At 42.1% G+C, this 19,840-nt stretch overlaps 1 protein-coding gene across 3 annotated transcripts in view; it reads right to left on the bottom strand.

Moving 5' to 3' along the window:
• Luzp1 (leucine zipper protein 1) overlaps positions 1–19,620 on the bottom strand; it is an 87,337-nt gene extending 67,717 nt beyond the window's left edge. For 2 of the 3 annotated variants that reach the window (XM_037203085.1, XM_028875410.2), the window contains exon 1: positions 19,529–19,620. The gene's annotated coding sequence lies outside the window, so the exon portion shown is untranslated. The remainder of the gene's footprint in view (positions 1–19,528) is intronic. The other variant, XM_028875412.2, reaches the window with a different exon arrangement.
• Between the last annotated feature and the right edge of the window lie 220 nt (positions 19,621–19,840).

The raw sequence follows: 19,840 nt of genomic DNA, 5'->3' as shown, positions 1-19,840 counted from the left end.
GAAACAGAAACTTTAAACAAGATACTTAGGTAGCATTTTGTTTCTTCCAAAAACTACTATCTATATTATTTCTATTGTTTTAGCTAAGCAGAGGTGCTAAGCATATTTTTTTACCATAAAAAAAAAAAGCTGTGGTGGATAAAAACTCACGTACCAAACAATCTATTTGTTTATCTATCCTCATTTAATTTTTACAATATACCTGAAATAAATATAAATATCTCAATTTTAACATGGAATTCAACATCAGAAAGGTTACTAAAAATCAGTAACAGTCCACATGACTACACCCATACATTCTGATGGAGACCATAAACTTATCACATTTAATTCTGCCAACAACCATAAGAACTATGTATAATTAGAATTCTGATTTACAGGTCAAAAACATAGGTTCAAGAAAACTAAATTTTCCTTAGAATTTAGCATTAAAAGCAGAACTGAGATTAAATCCAGGGCTCCCAACGCTAAAGCTCTCTCTTCCATTTATTTCACCTGCCCTCAATTATTATCAACCTAATCCAATGTGCTTTGATTCTTACACACCCTGCATGGCCAGTGAACGATTCAGGAGTAGCCTCTCACACAGACTACTATAACCACATACATCTCCTGAAGGCATTGTATAAGACACAAGAGAAAGCTACAGCTGGACAAACCCTACAACTGAATTCTTCACAAGAGCCACAAGCCTCCAATTCTATAGTCTAGAACGTGGAAGAGATGCAACGGGGAAAAAAAATCTTCTCAATGGAAATGAAAAGGGCAAATACAACCGAACCCAGTTACAGCACTGCAGAGATCATGCAGCGCACACTGCAGCAAAGTCATGTGCTGGCAGCTGAGAGGGACCAAAGAAGGAAAGGAAAAAAAAGAAAAAAGCCTAGAAGCACTTGGATCCTACAGTTCGAAGAAGCTACAGAAAACTGACAAAACACAGAAGAGTAGAACTCAGTTCAAGCAGTTTAAGAGTGAAAGCCAGGAAACAAAACACAACGGTATACTAGTGGTAGGTAGCTCACGTCCTCAATCATTTTACCTTTTTCTCCAAGTAAGCTGTTTTCCCATGCTCAGAAAAGTCAATGATCCTTCAAACACTGTTTCTCAGTTTGCTAGAATAGGATATAGGAATGACACAGCAACATCCTCCCCACACCTCCTATGAAAGTAGGAAACTAATCAAATAGCTGGAATAGCTAGGAATGATCTTCCCTCTCATTCCAAACAGCACAAGTTTAAACTGAGGACATAGCTCTGTTGGCAGAGTGCTGACCTAGCATGCATGAAGCCCTGGGTCCCATTCTCCACAGTACAGAAACAGCATAGTGGCACAAACCATACTGTGTACATAAGTAGAGGTAGAAGGATCAGAAGTTCAAGGTCATCCTCTGCCAGCCTGAAAGGAAGGGGGAAGGGGACAGTAACACAGATTACTCTCACATATACAACAGAGTTATCTACTACAGAACTCATTCCAAACCTCCCCCAATTCACTTTCAGATTAGAATTTAAGAATCATTTAAATTTTAGTCCTTTTCATTTTTGTTCTTCTGTACTTAGACAAGTCCCTTCATGGGTTATTTTTTGAAAAAATAGGACTAAATAGACTCCAGACCCTATGTCTTTCACAGGAATATCATTTGAAGGAATACTAAAGTACTGTGAAAGCTCAAAAGCGTAATGGAGTAACTAATATTTATTATTTACTGCATGACATTCTAAACCCTTCGCATAAACTTGTTAATTCCTCTCACCAAGCATATGAAAAGATATTGCTGTCCTCCTTTTTCTTTCTTTCTTTCTTTTGGTTTTTCGAGTCAGGGTTTCTCTGTGTAGCTTTGAGCCTTTCCTGGAACTCGCTTTGTAGACCAGGCTGGCCTCAAACTCACAGAGATCCCCCTGCCTCTGCCTCCCGAGTGCTGGGATTAAAGGCGTGCACCACCACCACCACCACCACCACCACCACCACCACCACCACCACCACCACCACCACCACCACCACCACCACCACCACCACCACCCCGGCATGCTGTCCTCCTTTTTCTAGTAAGTAAAGGCCAAGAGAAATAGAGCTCCTTTCCCAAGTTCACACAAACATTGCTTGGCAGAGCTGGAATTCAAACTCAAGCCAGCAAGTCAATACATTTGGGTATACTACTAAATTAATACACATGTAATATAAATCATGTTAGTGTATTATGGGCACATGATTAGGACTCAATAACCTAATTGAACATCCAACCAATATTTGAATTCTACAATTTATTTTCTAAGACACAAGATCTCATTCTGTAGTCCAGGCTGATCTGGAATTCATAATGCTATCCTCCTATATCAGCTTCCCAAGTGCTGGGTTTACAGGAATGAGCTACCACTCCTAGCTGAATTCTACTTTATTCCCACTACATTATACCATTTTTTTTCAGTCAAATTAAAATGAGACAGATAAATTACATCAATCAGTGGATCAGTGGCTCTGGAGTCACAGAAAGCCATACACACGGTATATCATTTAGTGACAATATGTTCAATTGACTGTGCTTCAGTGTCCTCATATATAAAATAGGGATAACACCTATACCACAGAGAATTTAAGAATTAAGTTCATTATAAACTCAGCACAGTGGCCAGCACATGGCTAAGTGCTGTAGTAATTGTAGTTTTACTCTTGGCCCTCTTACCCATTCGCCATGAAAACAAGTATCTAAAAATTTTGCTCCAAAGCAATCAAATCATCCAGATAGGTATATGTGCACTGGGTTTCAAATATTAGCATCTCCATTCCCTGGCACTATTTTTTAATTTTGTTTGTTTGCTTGTTTGAGTTAGTGTTGGAAATGGAACCCAGGGCCTCATAAGGTTGCACAAATACTCTTATCACTGAGCTACACACCATCCCCTTAAATACTGATTGCCTGCCTATGCTAAGGGCTATACATGTGTATACACACACACACACACACACACACACACACACACACACACACACACACACACACTACAATATATACAATAATGCTACTTACATATGCATCTTGCATTCACAACTTATTTTATATCTTTTTAACTTTTTTTAGATTTACTTATGTTTGGGTGTTTGTCTACATGAATGTCTGTATATCACCTGTATGCCTGGTTCTCGAAGAAGTCAGAAGAGGGTGTCAGATCCCCAGAAACTGGAATTATAGACAGTTGTGAGCTGTCATATGGATGCTGGAAACTGAATCTGGATTATTGCAAGAGCAGTAAGTGCTCTTAACCACTAGGCCATCTCTCCAGCCCCTTCTTATATTTCTTACATGTAACAATACTACTGCAAATTTATCTCTTAGAACAGAGGTTCTCAACCTATGGGTCGAACCTCTTTGGGGTTGCATATCAGATACATTATAATTCATAACAGTAGTAAAATTACAGTTATGAAGAAGCAATGAAATAATTTTAAGGTTGGGGGTCATCACAACATGAGGAACTGTATTAAACAGTATTAGGAAGGTTGAGAACTATCTTTTTTTTTTTTAAGATTATTTATTTATTATGTATGCAGTGTTCTGTTTTGCATGTATTCCTGCAGGCCAGAAGAGGGAGCCAGATTTCATTACAAATGGTTATAAGCCACCATGTGGGTGCTGGGAATTGAACTCAGGACCTCTAGAAGAACAGCCAGTGCTTTTAACCTCTGAGCCATCTCTCCAGCCCTGAGAACTATCTTAGAATAAACTGTTGGGGTTCTTTTTTTTTTAATAACATAATTTTCTATTGATTCTTTGGGAATTCTACATCATGCACCCCAATCCCACTCATTTTCCAGTCTTTCTATATCCACCCTCCACTCTTGTCACCTCCCCAAAAGAAAATAAAAAATTTTAATTTTTAAGAAAAGAGAAAAAAATGTCTCCCAGACCAGCTCCTCTATCAATCGTAGCCTTCTCTCATACCAGTCACAGCTGTTGCATCTCCAGTTCCACCCTACTTGTACCATTCTGTTCCTCCATCTTTCCCACCTTTCCATCATATACTCCTTCATCGTAGTCTGTCCCTCCATCTTTCCCACCTCTCCATAATATACTCCTTCATCGTAGTCTGTCCCTCCATCTTTCCCACCTCTCCATCATATACTCCTTCATCGTAGTCTGTCCCTCCATCTTTCCCACCTCTCCATCACATGTTCCTTCATCATAATGGCATTGGAAGCCTATATATGCTGTGGTATGTCATGCACTATATACCCTTTTGCCCAAACAACTTTACTTGCAAATGTTCATTGCAACGAATCATTGGTCTGGTTCAAGACCTCTGGCTTCTGCTACACCAAAACTCCTCTTGGATATCCTGCTGTTACCCAGAGTCATGGAGGTCCTATGGCTATGGTTCCACAGGACCGGCTCCTTCACACATTGCAGCAGCTCACAGTTGGGGTAGGCCAACTCAAGGCCCTGAATCCAGGCCTGGGTAGTAGCTAAGTTAGTCAGTCAACATCTTCACCGGTGCCATCCGAAGGGCAGGGCCAGCTCAGTATACCACCGGGACATCAACATGTCTTCAAGTGGCAGCCCAGACCACAGACATCCACATGGCCTTTGGTGGTAACACGGGCCAGTGACATCAACATAGACACTGGCTGCAGTAGGACCATGGACCCAGACATGGATCTTGGGAGCTGCCTAGGGTGGATACCACCATGGCCTCAGGTGGCTGTGCAGGCTCCTCACATTGACCTGTTCCTCACTGCTGTCACAGCTCTAGTTCCACCTCTCTTCACCAAGAACAAACTGCTTCACTTTTCTTTTTCTCCCTTCTCTCCATCACATATTTGTTCATTATGGGGGTGAAGCAGGTGCTTGGGTTGTTTTTTGATTTTTTTGATTATTTATTTTTGGGGTGTTGGGGATCCAATTAAGAGCCTAACATATACTAGGAAAGGGTTTAACCACTGAGCTCACAGCCCCAGCCAAATTCACATTTCTGATTAGTAAAGTAACCTTGCAAGTCACTATATTCAGCTCAACAAAACATCTCCAAAAAGTAATAGTTATCTTCTTAGAAATCATTTACTCACCAAGCATGGTGGGTACACCTTTGATTCCAGCACTCAGAAAGAAGAGGCAGGTGTATCTCTATAAGTTCCAGGCCAGCCTGATCTACAGAGCCAGTTCCAGGCCAGTCAGGGATACACAATGAGACCCCCATCTCAAAAAAACAAAAAAGAAAAAAATAAATAAATCTTTTTAAAGAGCTTATTTGCACCCTCTTTTAGAACATTTACTTAATTTTATGATATCGAACACACAAAACTTATATAGAAAAATAAAAATCATAGACTTTCACTTAATTTGTTGGAGCAACACTTAGCAAATGGAATGATACAATCATTAAACTGCATAAAATGAATATTTGGAATTTTTTAAATGATGGGTCTAGAGGACAGCAAAGGACTAGAAAGCGAAGACTGTCCCCTTCTCCATTCTATGCATTGCAGAGTATTCAACTAGCAAAAACAAGACAAGAATATTCATCCAGAAAAGGGTTCATTTTGCATGAGTGAGAATACAGAGGGAATGTTGGAAGGAAAGATTAAGCATCTGCAATTTGAGGCTGGAGAGATGGCTCCACAGTTAAAAGCACCAGCTATTGGACCTGAGTTCAATTCCTAATACTCATACTGGGTGGTTTGCAACCACCTGTAACTCCTTCTCTGGATACCTATACTCGTGTACATACCTCTCTATCTCTCTCTCTCTCTCTCTCTCTCTCTCTCTCTCTCTCTCTCTCTCACACACACACACACACACACACACACACACACACACACACACATACACACTCTTTTTAAAATAATAACGAAGTGTAAAGAAGTGGGACTGAGCTTTCTAACACTAAGGCAATTTCAGTAAACAATTTGTGAGTAACTTTCAATGGTAAAAATGAAGACAGGTAAGTTGGAAGAACTGTGTGGCTACAGAGTACAGCTTGAATGGAAAGACATACAAGCGAGTTCTGGACAGCTCAAACATTATGTCTTGGGCACGACCCAGGCCAGTGTTTCCAAGGGGAATGATCTTCAAAAACCACTTTCCCAGAAACTGGGCCCTGAAACATTCTTTAACTTAATTTGCCAAGACTAGAAATTTGCTGAACTATCAACAGTTTGTTTATGTCCATTTGTTTGTTTGTTGAACTAGACATTTGTTTTTAATCAAGATTTGTTCAAAGTCCTACAAAAAAAAGACAGAAGGAATATTATCCAAAAGATAAATGAAAGCCATATGACTAGAATTAGAGTGACAGATCATAATTTTTTTTTTTTTTTTCCGAGACAGGGTTTCTCTGTGTAGCTTTGCGCCTTTCCTGGAGCTCACTTGGTAGCCCAGGCTGGCCTCGAACTCACAGAGATCCGCCTGGCTCTGCCTCCCGAGTGCTGGGATTAAAGGCGTGCGCCACCATCGCCCGGCAAGATCATAATTTTTTTAAGTCCCCCTTTCATACACATACAGCAGTAGTTCTCAACCTTCCTAATGCTGCAACCCCTTAATACAATTCTTTATGTTGTAATGAGCGCCAACTATAAAATTATTTTTGTTACTACTTCATAACTGTAATGTTGCTACTATTATGAATTGTAACACAAATATCTGATATGCAGATGGTCTTAAAGTGACCTCTTGGGCTTCAAAATAGAGTAATCTAAAAGCCTAACTCTTAACAGTTCCTCCAGGGACATTTCTTAAACCTCACCGGCTTCACTTTCCTCATCTGTAAAACAGGGATAATAGTGCCTATTTCATGAGGCAGTTGTAAGATTCAAGTCTTAAACATGCTGAGTAGCTATTATACAGCAGGTTCTAAAGAAATGGTAGATATATAATATACTGCAGTAGCAAAAGTGGAGATTGTTTAATAAGTATCATAAGCTAAGCAATCAAGCTGAACCCAAATTTTATTGCTACACTGCTGCTAATATACACAGGACAAATTCTAGGAAATGAAAATAAAAGGAGAGACACCAACCCACCCAGGTCTGGAGAGATGGCTCAGCCCTTGCTTGCTGTTCTTTCCAAAGGACCCGTGTTTGTTCCCAGAACCTACATGGAAGCTCACAGCAGTCTATAACTAGTTTCAGAGGATCTGACACCCTGGGAAGCTGCCTTTTTTCTGAAAACTGAGTTGAAAAAAAATACATTTAAAGGGCCAACCAGATGGCTTAGCACGTAAAGGCACTCACTACCAGGTCTTATGACCTGAGTCCAATGCACAGAATCCATATGGCAGAAGGAAAAGAACCAACTCCCAGAAGTTGTCCTCTAACCTCCACTCACACACCACAATATAGACACAGACATACACATATACAAAATAAGTATTTAAAATTTAAAAAAAAAGGGGACAGTGTGGTGATATTGTGTTCCCCAAAATATTGTACACCCTAATAAACTTATCTGGGGTCAGAAAACAGAACAGCCACTAAATATAGAGGCCAGAAAATGGTGGCATGCATGCCTTTAATCCTAGCATTCCAGAGGCAGAGATCCGTCTGAGTTCAAAGCCACACTGGAAACAGCCAGGTGTGGTAACAAGAGCCTTTAATCCTGGAAAGTGATGGCAGGAAGCAGAAAGGTATTTAAGGCGTGAGGAGCTAGTTAAGCTTTTAGGCTTTTGAGCAGCAGTTCAGCTGAGATTCATTCGGATGAGGACTCAGAGGCTTCCAGTCTGAGGAAACAGGATCAGCTGAGGAATTTGCAAGGTGAGGTGGCTGTGGCTTGTTCTGCTACTCTGATCTTCCAGCATTCACCCCAATACGTGGCTTCAGGTTTGTTCTTATTAATAAGACCATTTAAGATTCGTGCTACAGGGCAGTGCTGGAGAGAGAACTCAGTTGTTCTGAGCACATACTTTTTTTACAGAGAACCTAAGTTTGGGTCCCAACGCCCATATCTGATGGCTCTAACTCCAGCTCCAGTGATTCAATGCCTTCTTCTGATCTCCAAGGTTATATATACATTTATGTGCACACACTGACACACAGATAGACACACATATAATTTAAAAAGAAAATAAATTTTTTAAGCTGGGGATATAGCTCAGTGGTGGAGTACCTACCTAGCCTAGCATTCGTGAGCCCTAGGTTCAATCTGTAATATCACAAATAACAATAAAATGAATAAATATAAATAAAACCTTTTGTTTCCAGATTAATCCCAGGGTGATTTCAAAGAACCTAAATATTCCTTTTTTATTTTTATTATTATTATTATTAACATTTTTTCCTTTATTTTACATGCTGACCACAGCTTCCCCTCCCTCCTCTCCTCCAATCCCCCTACTCCCATCTACCCAGCTTCCCCATCCACCCACTCATCTCCATTCAGAAAGGGGCAGGTCTCCCATGGGCTTAAAAATAGCATAGCATACCAAGTTGAAGTAGGACCGAGCTCTTCCCCCTGTATAAAGGCTGGACAAAGTAATCCAGCATGGGAACAGGTTCCCAAAAGCCAGCTAAGCACCAGGAACAGGTCCTGATCTCACTGCTAGGAGCCTTACAAACAGACCAAGCTACACAACTGTCACACACATACAAAGGGCCTAGGTTGGTCTCATGCAGGCTCCCTAACTGTTGGTCCAGAGTTCATGTGCTCCCACAAGCTCAGGTCAGCTATCTCTGTGGGTTCCTAGTCATGACCTTGACTACCACCCCCCCACACCCCCAATCATACAATCCCTCCTCCCTTTCTTCAGGAGGACTCCCAGAGCTTAGTCCAATGCCAATCTCTGCATCTGCTTCCACCAGTTACTGGATATAAAGGCAATGACAATTAGGATAGTCACCAATCTGATTACAGGAGATGGCCAGTTCAGGCACTCTCTCCAACATTGCTAGGGGTCTTAACTGGGGTCATCCTTGTGGATTCCTGGGAGTTTCCCTGACACCAGGTTTCTCCCTAGCCCTCCGTCCAGCCCCCTAACCAACTCCTGCACCCAGCCTTCGCAACCCACTCTCTCAAGTTCCCACCCCCACCCCCGCACTCCCCCACCTCCGGTTTACCCAGAGTGGAGTTAAGGGGAAAAAAGCACAAGAAGCCAGGTGTGGTGAGAATAGAGGTTTCCAGCCCTGAGGAAAGTGAAACAGAAAGATCAGAGACACACAGTGAGAACCCTTGCAAAGAATTTGAAGTATTAACTTCAGTTAACAATCACAATTAGGAGCTGGAGAGATGGCTCAGAGGTTAAGGGCATTGGCTGCTCTTCCAGAGGTCCTGAGTTCAATTCCCAGCACCCACATGATGGCTCACAACCATCTGTAATGAGATCTGGTGCCCTCTTCTGATGTGCAGGAATACGTACAAGTAGAATACACTGTATACATAATAAATAAATCTTAAAAAAAAATCACAATTCTCAGTTTTACCAACCTCAGATCTTTTCTTTTCTTTTTTTATTTATGTCATTTAGTCCTATCTCTACCCTCAACAAAATCTCTCCAATATATCCCTGTGTTTGTGTGTCCTTATGCATAAGCACATGCATGTATATGGACATGAGCAAGTCAGTAATATATTAGAGGCCAGAGGCACATATTGGATGCCCTACTCTATCACTCACTGCCTAATTTCTTCATACACTATCTCTCACTGACCCTGGAGCTTACTGTTTTTCTGCTAATTTTCGTGTCTTCTGCTCTTTGTGCTGGGGTTACAGATGACTATGGTCACACTTGGTTCTTTTCTTCACATGGACGTTCACTCAGGTCCTCTTATCCCATTGAGTCTTCTAATATATCCCTTTATTTTTCCATTCCACCCCTAAGTTTATGCCTCAGTAGTATTCACACTCAAATTTTTCAATTAAGATATAATTACATCATTTCCTCTATTCTCTTTCCTTCCTCTAATTCTTCCTATGCCCACCCCAAATACCTCACTCCCTTACATTCCAGTTTCTTTAAAAACAAAAATCAACTTTAACTAGGACTGGGCATAGTGGCATGTGCTTGTAATCCCAGCACTTTGGAGGTTAAAGCATGAATATTTACTACAAGTTTGAGGCCAGTCTGTGCTACACTGAAAAATAGCAGGCCACCAAAGGCTACACAGTGAAGTATCTCAAAAAATGGAAAAAAGAAAAGAAAAAGAAACAAGGGACTGGAGAGGTGGCTCCAGATGACCACTGGCTGCTCCTCCAGAGGACCTAGGTTTGGTTCCCAGAACCTACATAATGGCTCACAACTATCTGTCACTCTAATTCCAGAGGATCCTACGCCCTCTTCTTACCACAAAGCACATGAGATGCACAGACATACATACAGGCAAAGCACCCATACACATAAAATAAAAACAGATCTGTTTTTTAAAAAGAAGTAAATTTTAAAATTCCTATTAACTCTACTTAACACCTAATAATAAGTCTATAATTCCAATTAGATCATGTCACTGCCTAATTTATAAACTTTCAATGGCTCCCAAAAGTTGACAAGATCAAGCCTAAATTCTTCAATGTGACTACTGATGTTGTTCACTGCCAGACTGGTTAAAAATCTTACCTCCTGATAGCCTATAACTATATCAGACAGGTCTTCCCCAGCCCACCAATGACACAAAGTTTACCCCAATCTCAGTATCTTTGGTTTGCATTGCCCTATTCTGAAACCCTCTTCTGTCCCACTAACTCAATCTACCATGTAGAACTTGGTCTAACTGCCTTCATGAAGTCCCGGGACTAAACTTAGTAAACTACAGACTCGTTTCCAGACAAATCAGCAGCACAGCAGACTCTACTGTATTCACTCCTCTCAACGGACTTCCAAAGGACACTAATGTACATTTTCCATAAGGGGAATTATGCATTATTTAAAACTGCTTTCCTCTAAGGTACCTTTTTCTCTTATCTGCTTTTAATGTTCCATCTTTTACAGTGATATTAGATGCTTCTCATCTTCATGTCCTTATTTGGAAAAATAAGCTCTTGAATGAGGCTGGTTTTTGGGCCACTAGTCTACATACTTTGTTTTGGTTTTTATACACAGCTCAATACAGTTAAGGAACTGTTTCAAAACTAAACACTGTCTCCCCATTTAGAAGTTTAAGAGCCATGTGTGGCACTTCTTTTGTCTTTTGGTTGTCCTATACTAATTATCCCTGGGTTGAACACAAAACCAGTACCATAAACAACAGATATATGTGAATCCTGGCTTTTAAAATCTGATGTGACACTAACCAAAGCCATAAGTGAAGTCAGTTCAGTGTTCTCATCTTCTCTCCTCCCCTGAACACAAACTCTATGTTTCTAGACTATTCCTGTTACCTCACAAGATCACTAATTGCACTCCATTAACTTTTATTATGACCTAAAAATTTTATCCTTGGTTTCTTTAGCATCTCTTCAGTCTCTCTCCCTGATCCTTTAACTGTCTCACTATGCCCCATCTATGTTTTTTAATCACATTTCTTTTTATATTGGAGATTGAACTTCAGCCATGATATGCACACACTCCACACCCCAGCACCATATCTTGCGTGAGTGTGTGCATGCGTGCATTCATTCCTGAGAAATCTGACCAAGTGTGGGCCTCCAGCACGCTAAGCAAGCACTCTACTACTAACTGAGCTGCACCCAGTCTCCCTCAAAATTTTTATGGTTACTTTCAAATTGACTTAGAATCTAACCTCAAAAGTGTTAGTTAACCTAGACATCAATCAAGCGTCAAAAGACCTTAAAAATGTCCAATCTTATCAAATTATATTAAGAATATCTCATGTTGCTCTACTTTACAGCTGTGGCAGAAAGCACAAAAATCAAGTATTTCCCACCCGGGCAGTGGTGGTACACACCTTTAATTACAGAACTTGGGGCAGAGCCAGGTGGATCTCCGAGTTCCAGGCCAGCCTGGTCTACAGAGTTCCATGCCAGCCAGAGCTACACAGAAAAACTTTGAATTTGGAGGGAAAAGAAAAAAAAAATTCCTGCCAGGCCTGGTGGCTCCCACCTGTAATCACAACTGCTTGGATTACCAAAGAAGGAGGATCACAAGTTCAAGACCCTAACCATAACCATAACCCTAAGTAACATTATATAGACTGAGCAGGCACATATATGTATTTAAGGTTATGTATGTATTTATGAATGTATGTATGTAACAATAACTAATTAAAAAAAGAGGCCATGAATGTGAAAGAGAGCAAGGAAGAGTATATAGGAGAGTTTGTGGGGAGGAAAGGGAAGAAAAAATGAAGTAATTATATTATAATCTCAAAAAATATATAAAATTTTTTTAAATCTAAAAATGATATTCTTCCTATCCCAGGGAAGATGACAAAGAATTGATTGTGTTTACTAGGAAGAAATGATCTTTCATGTACACAGTTGATGTTCTGACTTGAATAGTAGTGTTCAAAGGTATATTTAGGACTCCTGCTGGACACTGACACCTTGGGCAAACTGATCTTTCGAATCTATACAATGGAAACAATATAATCTATACCAAGGGAGTCACACATAGAAAAACGTTATCGGAGCTGGGCACGGTGACACACACCTTTAATCCCAGCACTCAGAAGGCAGAGGCAGGCGAATCTCTTGAATTCAAGACCAGCCTGATCTATAGAGTGAGTTCCAGGACAGCCAGGGATACACAGAGAAACTTGTCTTGAAAAACAAACGAACAAACAAGATTTGACCATCAGTAGACTATAATGTTTCTTTTTTATTTTTGTTTGAGAAAAGGTCTCCCTATATAGCCCAGTCTAGCCTCTAACTCACAAACCACCTGCCTTAGCCTCCAATTGGGATTACAGTCCTATGCCACTAAACTCTCTTAAAGCAGAGATTTCTATTTATCACTCAATTATAAAATGTCTACTAGGCTAATCTGCACTCAAACTGACTCAAAGAATGTACACACTATTACACCTTTAATACAGAAAACAGTAACTACCAAGAAAGTTTACCAACATTCTATAGCTTTAAGATTAATTAATTTTTATGTGCATTGGTGTTTTGCCTGCACTTACATCTGTGTGAGGGTGCCAGGTCCCCTATAAATGGAGTTACAGACAGTTGTGAGCTGCCATGTGGGTGCTGGGATAAGTACCCGGGTCCTCTGGAAGAACAGCCAGTGCTCTCAAACAGTGAGCCATCTCCCCAGCCTCCTGGATTTAAACAGATCGGACTAGCTGAAGATTTTTTTTTCTCTTTTGGGAGGGAGTCCGGGTGGGGGTATATATTTGTTCATGTGAGTATGTGCAAATGTTTGTGCAAGTGGAGGACAGAGGTCAGCACTGTCTTTCCTCAATTGCTCATCTTTCTTTTTGGAGAGAGTCTCACTATGACTATGTAGCTCTTAGCTGATCTGGAATTCAGTACACAAACCAAGCTGACCTTAATCTCACAGAGATTAGCTTGCCTCTGCCTCCCAAGTACTAGGATTTTTTTTTTTAATGGTATGTATGTATCACATGCCCAGCTCACTTCATTATTTTGAGACAGGGTCTCTCATTAAATCTGCAGCTTATCAATCAGCTGGCCAACAAGCTTCAGGGATCCACCTATCTCTATCACCCCTGTGCTGGGCTTTTACATTGGTGTTGGCAATACAACCTCAAATCCTTATGCTTTCAGAGCAGGCAGTTTACCAACGAAACTATCTCTTCAACACCTACTTTGTTTTTTGTTTTAGCTGTGTATGTGAGTTCTTGTGTATGTGTGGAGGTCAGAGGGTAACCTTGAGTGTTAAGACCTCACTTCCTACCTTGTTTGAGACAAGGTTTCATTTGCTCCTACAGAATCCATGCTGGCTGACCTGAGAGCATCCAGGGATTCTCCTATCTCTGCCTCCTATTTTGTTGAAGGAGCACTGGAAATTACACATGCATGTTATCATGCCAGGCTTTGTATAGGTTCTGGGGATCTGAACCTAGGTCCTCAAGCTTGTGTGACAAGTGCTTTACCCATTGAGACTTCTCCTAGCCCTATTTTTGTTTGTTTGCTTGCTTGCTTGTTTGAGACATGGCCTCACCATACAGCCCAAGCTAGCCTTTAAATCATGATCTCCATTTCAGCCTCCACCCCAATCTCAGTTTTGAGATTACAGGCACTTGTCACAATATCCAAGAACTCAGAATTTTCATTATCAACAGGACCAATAAAATACTAATCAAAAAACAATTCAAGATGGGGACAGTGGCACACACCTTTAATCCCAGCACCTGGGAGATAGAGGGCAGGTGATCTCTGTGAGTTTGAGGCCAGCCTGGTCTACACAGTGAGTTTCAGGACAGTCAGGGCTGTTATACAGAGAAAACCTGTCTTGAAAAACCAAAGAATAATAATAATCCCAATGGGATACTACCTGGTATCTCATTTCAGTTATCTAATCAGAACGTCTTATACAAGCACAGACCAAGCAGCACCTTTCCCAGTAGAAAACTCTGCTTTGGGATATAATCATTAAATATTTATGAAACACTTACTCCATGTCATACTGTGCTAGGTATTAGGGATACATACACTCGAGAACAAAACAAATGACTTCTTTGCTCCTATAGAGTGTAGTAGGAAGACAGGTAATGCTCTTGCAAGCAGGTGTATCATTATAAATCATAATAGGTCCAGTGAAGAAAAGCAACAGAAGCCAATGATAGGGAATAGCGGGAAAGGACTAGCAAGACAGGGTGATGAGAAGGATCTCTGATAATCAACATAAGCTCAGGTACTTGGGAGGCAGAGCAGGTGGATCTATGAGTTTGATGCCTGCAAAGAAAGTTCCAGGTCATCCAGAGTTAGAGGGTGAAACCTTGCCTGGGGGGGGGGGGGAACGACAGGATAAAAATAATTGCTGCTGGATACCAGAGTTCAGATCCCAGCACTAACTTAAAAAGGTTTCACAAATGCCTGTAACTCCAGCTCCAAGAGACCAATACCTTCTTTTGGCCTTTGTACAATTCATATGGACACACACACAATTTTCTTTCTTAAACACATACAAAAATAAATCTTTAAAAAGAGAAGTGAAAGGTCAGCCTGGTTGACAGAGTAAGTTTAAGTTTAAAGCCAGGCAACTTAAACACTGTCTCAAAATACAAGGTGATGTCATGTTCAATCCCTAGTACCACAAACACAACAAAAAAAAGGTATGGTAGGTTTTTAAAGTTTTATGCAAGTTTTTAATAACACACACTTAAAATATGACTTGGTCAGGGCATGGTGGTACATGTCTATAGTTCTATAATTCTAGTACTCAGGCAACTAAAGCAGGATAGTAATGAGTTCAAGGCCAGTCTGGGATACATAGCAAGTTCAAGGCCAGTCTGGTCTGCAAAGCAGAGGGGGAGATTGGCAGAGCACTTACCTAGCATATTCAAGGCCCTGAGCTCAATCCCCTGCAACACATACACTAAGTATTTCCTCAGCTACACAGTGAGTCTGAGGCCTGGGCTATATGAGACCGTCTGAAAACTCAGATAAATAAAACTGTCCAGTTTAAAACAGAAAGAGAGGGGCAAAGGCCAAGTATGAAGTTCTTAAATAACAAACTAAGTGATGGAAACTTTGGATCACATATAAAGGAGAGGAGTGGCCCAAACAGTAAATGAATACAAAATACTATACTTAAAAAGAATAAATGCTGAGTATGAGAAGGGAAATGTGCAATAAAAGATGAACATTCTTTAGCATTGAGGAGGTATCTCTAGGAACTAAGAGAATAGACGAGAACAGCAGCAGCATGCCCACTACATTGCAGCTCAAATTTTGACATGGTGTGTTCAAGTTTATTCTTTTAAGATATCCCCCCATATACCAGAGTGTAATGAATAAAGCTTCAACCTGCCTGACCTCAAATACATAGTCTGCCCCTCACAGGGTCTGGCAGTAACTGCTCTTGAGCTCAGCTCCCTCATGTATAAAATGAGGATAATAACTACTTCACAACTATGAAGTAAGCTACTATAATTTTCTCCCTACAGTCACCCAAAATGTTGAGTAGTCTGGAGGGTATTTTAATTTAATTATTATTTCCTAATAGTATATATAGAGAGGGTCAACAGTTGATATTAACAAAAGTTTCTATTCTCAGAGAAATTCGCAGATGAGAATGGAGAATTGTACAACAGAAACAAAATGAGAGAGAGAGAGAAAAAGGAAAATAATGAAGTAGAAATGTGGTTTCTTCTAGATTCTAGAAGCTCTGCAAGGAAGGTTTTGGCATTTCCTAATACAGAGAGACTTAAACTAAAGCAACCTGAGTCAATTCAGTAACTCAAGGAAGTATAAGGAAAAAAAATCAGCAGACATCTTCCTAGCAAGCCATAGTTTTCTACCCAATATATCGTCCCCTTTGTGTAAGGTTAGCTAAAATAAATCAGAGATCAGCATTAAGGATAAATTAGTTACAGGTGGGAAGGTGAGACTTTCAACCATTCCACAGCATCCCTACACTTAAGTATTATGTGGACATGTTACGTTAACTATAACATTTTAAGCATTTATTATGTATACAAGCTACACTTCAAAGAGTTTTACTCTTAATAAAACTTTAAATAGTATTAATTTTAGCAAAAATATATCCTTGGGCCTAGAAGTAACTAAAATCTACTTCCTCTCTTATGTGCACCATTAAATATTTAAGATTTCCTTATTTCCTACCAAGTTGGCATACAGACTCTCTAGTATTCATTCTGATCTCATAGTATAAAATCTAAGCACAGAAACCTCCTAATCTTCCTTGGGATCAATCAGTTATCAATTCCTTAAAGAAAAGTTTAAAAGAATAATGGTAGTAGTGACTTCACAATTATACAACACTATACCTTTGTCAAAGTTCAAACTATATACCTAACATTGGTCAATTATATCACATATAAATTATATATCAACAATATATAATATACTCATTCAGCAAATAAATTTACTCTGAGTGTCTATTATGTGCATCAAATTTTATAACAAATCCTTCAAGTTGGATTATCTGAGTCCTACAAGTAACATGCTTTACTTAGTTGGTACTGTCCCAAAACTGTTGCATGAAAAGCTTTCAATTTCTGGATCCTGAAGTCACCTTAATGGTGTAGCCTCTACTGCAGAATCATTACACCTTTTCCACCAGCGTCTATTATATAGATGAAATGTATAACCAACTTAGGCAATCACTGTTTTAATACAAATGTTTCCAACATAAGCAAAGCATTAAGTACCGACTGTATACAGTACATATTTTTATGTAGCCTTTGTATCAACACCCCCAGAGCATACTGACATCACTCTAGGGTCCAACTGTGACCCAATGGGCTGACTCAAAGATCTAGAAATTAACTTTCTTGTTTCCCAAGGCAGCATACAATTGGAAGTAAGTGTGGAACAAATAGACTTGATTTCAAATTCCAGAGCCACTTCTTACTGGTTATATGCATGAGCTTGGAACAGTCAGGTGTACATTCTGATCCTCACTTTTTTCAACTAGCACTTCACAGACTTATTGAGACTATATAATATACTCGCCACCTAGCAATATTATTGAGTAGCAACTCAACATTATTTGTTCCCTTTCTTGATCTTCAGGCTTTAAAAAAAAAAAACCATGAAGGCTAATTAACAATCCATGTTATAGGATCTAGATAGAGGGGAAACTGTTTAAGAGCCCTTCTTGCTCTTCCAGTAGACCAAAGTTCAGCTTCCAGCACACATGTCAGGCGGCTCGGAACCATAACTGCCTATAACTCCAACTCCAGGGGGACCTGGCCTTAGAGAGCACCTGAACTCATGTGAACATTCCCATACACAGGCACACAAAAATAAATAAATCTTTTAAAAAATCCTTGTTATTAATGAATGGTCAGCTGTGAACCTACACTTCCTGCCTTCATAGTCCAATCCATCCCTTACCCATCCCATTATTTCTAGTTTTTCAAACTTTAGTTGCTATGTTTAGAAAAGTGATTTAATTTTAGAAACCTGGAAAATTCTTCTGAGTAAATTGAGCAAAACCTTAATCTGCCCCAAGGGGAAATTCTGTGCAAAACAATTATTTCTAACAAGAGAAGAATTTTCTATGGGGGTTACAGAATTTAACCACAGAAATGCCACCAAAGCTGCACACAAGTGACAGAAGGCAATCTGGAACATACTGCACAGATTTTCCAAAAGGAAATATCCTCCCCTCATCTGGGGTTGGTAAATCTTCCTAGGTGATCTGAATTCTTCCCGGCCCTGTCACTAGTCCAGATCTTTAAGCCAGAACCACAGCAGTTGGTAAAATGAAATACCCTGAACAAACCCCACTTCTCAAAAAATATCCCCCAAACGGCAGTGAGATCCAGGGAGTATTTTCTCCTCAATGGACAGAAAAGCCACCACGAGGCGCTCAGAAGCACAATCCTTTCCCCCAAGGTCATTCCAGTCAGTGAAGGTGCGACTGAGAATCTGCAAGCTCCCCGGTAAAGAACACTGCGGAGATTTTTTTTTTTTTTTTTTTTTTTTCTTTTGGAGGTGTGTGAAGGGGGATGGGGGGTTGCCTGCTCTCTTCCCCTCTCCCACCCCGAAGTGTGAGCACCCGCCTCGGCATTTCCGAAACAAGCCACAACAAGCTCTGCAGTGTTAGGAAAGGGGCTGACGCGATGAAGAAACAGATGCTCCAAAGCAAGATGGGTCTTTCTCGGGCGGCGGAGGCTCCTGCGAGGTAATTAGCAGAAACCGCAGGCACCTCGGAGAGGTCCCCACCGGGCTCCGGAACCCCCCAGCCCCGCCGTGCCGTGCCCGGGACGCCGGCTTCCCCTCGCTCGTCGCCTCGCCAGCCGCAGGCCAAAAGCGGCTCCCGAAACCGCACTTCATTCCTGCGCTTCGGGAAGCCATGGCTCCCTTCCCCGCCGGGCCGCGCGCGGGGCGGGGTGCGCGCTGCGGAAAGTTCACCGCGGCGGCGGCGGGAGGGGGCCGGCGGCTGCCCGAGTGCCCCTGCAGATTCCACCATTAATTAGTCCTCGGGACTGTCGACTGGCAACTTAAACAAAGCGAATGCCTCGAATTCCTTCCCGGGCCGCGGCGGTCTGGCCGCGAGACGGAGCAGCGCGCCGGCGGGAGCCGCGCGGGCCGCAGCCCGGGCCGACAGCTGCGGACGCCCCGGGGCCGCCGCGGGCCTCCCTCCGCGTCCCCCGCGCGCCGCGTCCCGCACACCGGCCGCGGCCCTTCCTGTCCGCTCACTTCCTTCCTCCCCGCCCGCCGCCCCGCGGAGCCCGGCTAGGACCCCGACGCCTCCCGGGCCGCCGCCGCCGCGGCCGCGCTCGCCCTCACCCGGCGTCTCCTCAGTCTCCTCAGAAACGTCCCTCCCCCTCCTCCTCCGGAAAAAAAAAAAAAAATCTCTGAGTCTCTCCCTCCAACTCTGGCCACACTCTCCCGGGCTGGCCCGCCGGAGACCTCCCCTTCCCGGCTCCGCTTCCAGAAGCCGCGCGCACTCCCTGCCGCCCCGGGACACCCCGGCCGAGCCCCCCCCCCGACACACAAGCCGAGCCCTCGGGCCGCCCGCCGGGCCGCGCTCCCGCCGCCGCCTCACCTCTGCCGCTCCGGCCCGCGGTCCCGCCGCCGAAGGATCCGGCGCTCCGCTCCCAGCAGCCGGCGCCTGCTCAGGCTCCCCCAGACTGACAATGAGGGGCGGGGCCTCGTGTGGCGTCAGCGTTCCGGGGGCGGGGCTAAGTCGAGGCCACGCCCCCTAAGCCTTTCTTTTGCCCTCCCACTTCCAAACCCAGGGGTTTGAACCCAGCCAAGTTTTCATGGCCTTCCTAGCTAGGTGCTGGGCTCCGGGGGTAACCTGACTTGGAAGGCAAGACTGCATTCAAAAGGGATGCCTCTCAGAGACGTTGGGATG

This window comes from Peromyscus leucopus, chromosome 2 (assembly GCF_004664715.2).
Source record: "Peromyscus leucopus breed LL Stock chromosome 2, UCI_PerLeu_2.1, whole genome shotgun sequence".
Classification (NCBI taxonomy): domain Eukaryota; kingdom Metazoa; phylum Chordata; class Mammalia; order Rodentia; family Cricetidae; genus Peromyscus; species Peromyscus leucopus.
Note: the sequence above shows the minus strand (reverse complement) of the source record. Positions and strands in the feature narration are given on the sequence as shown.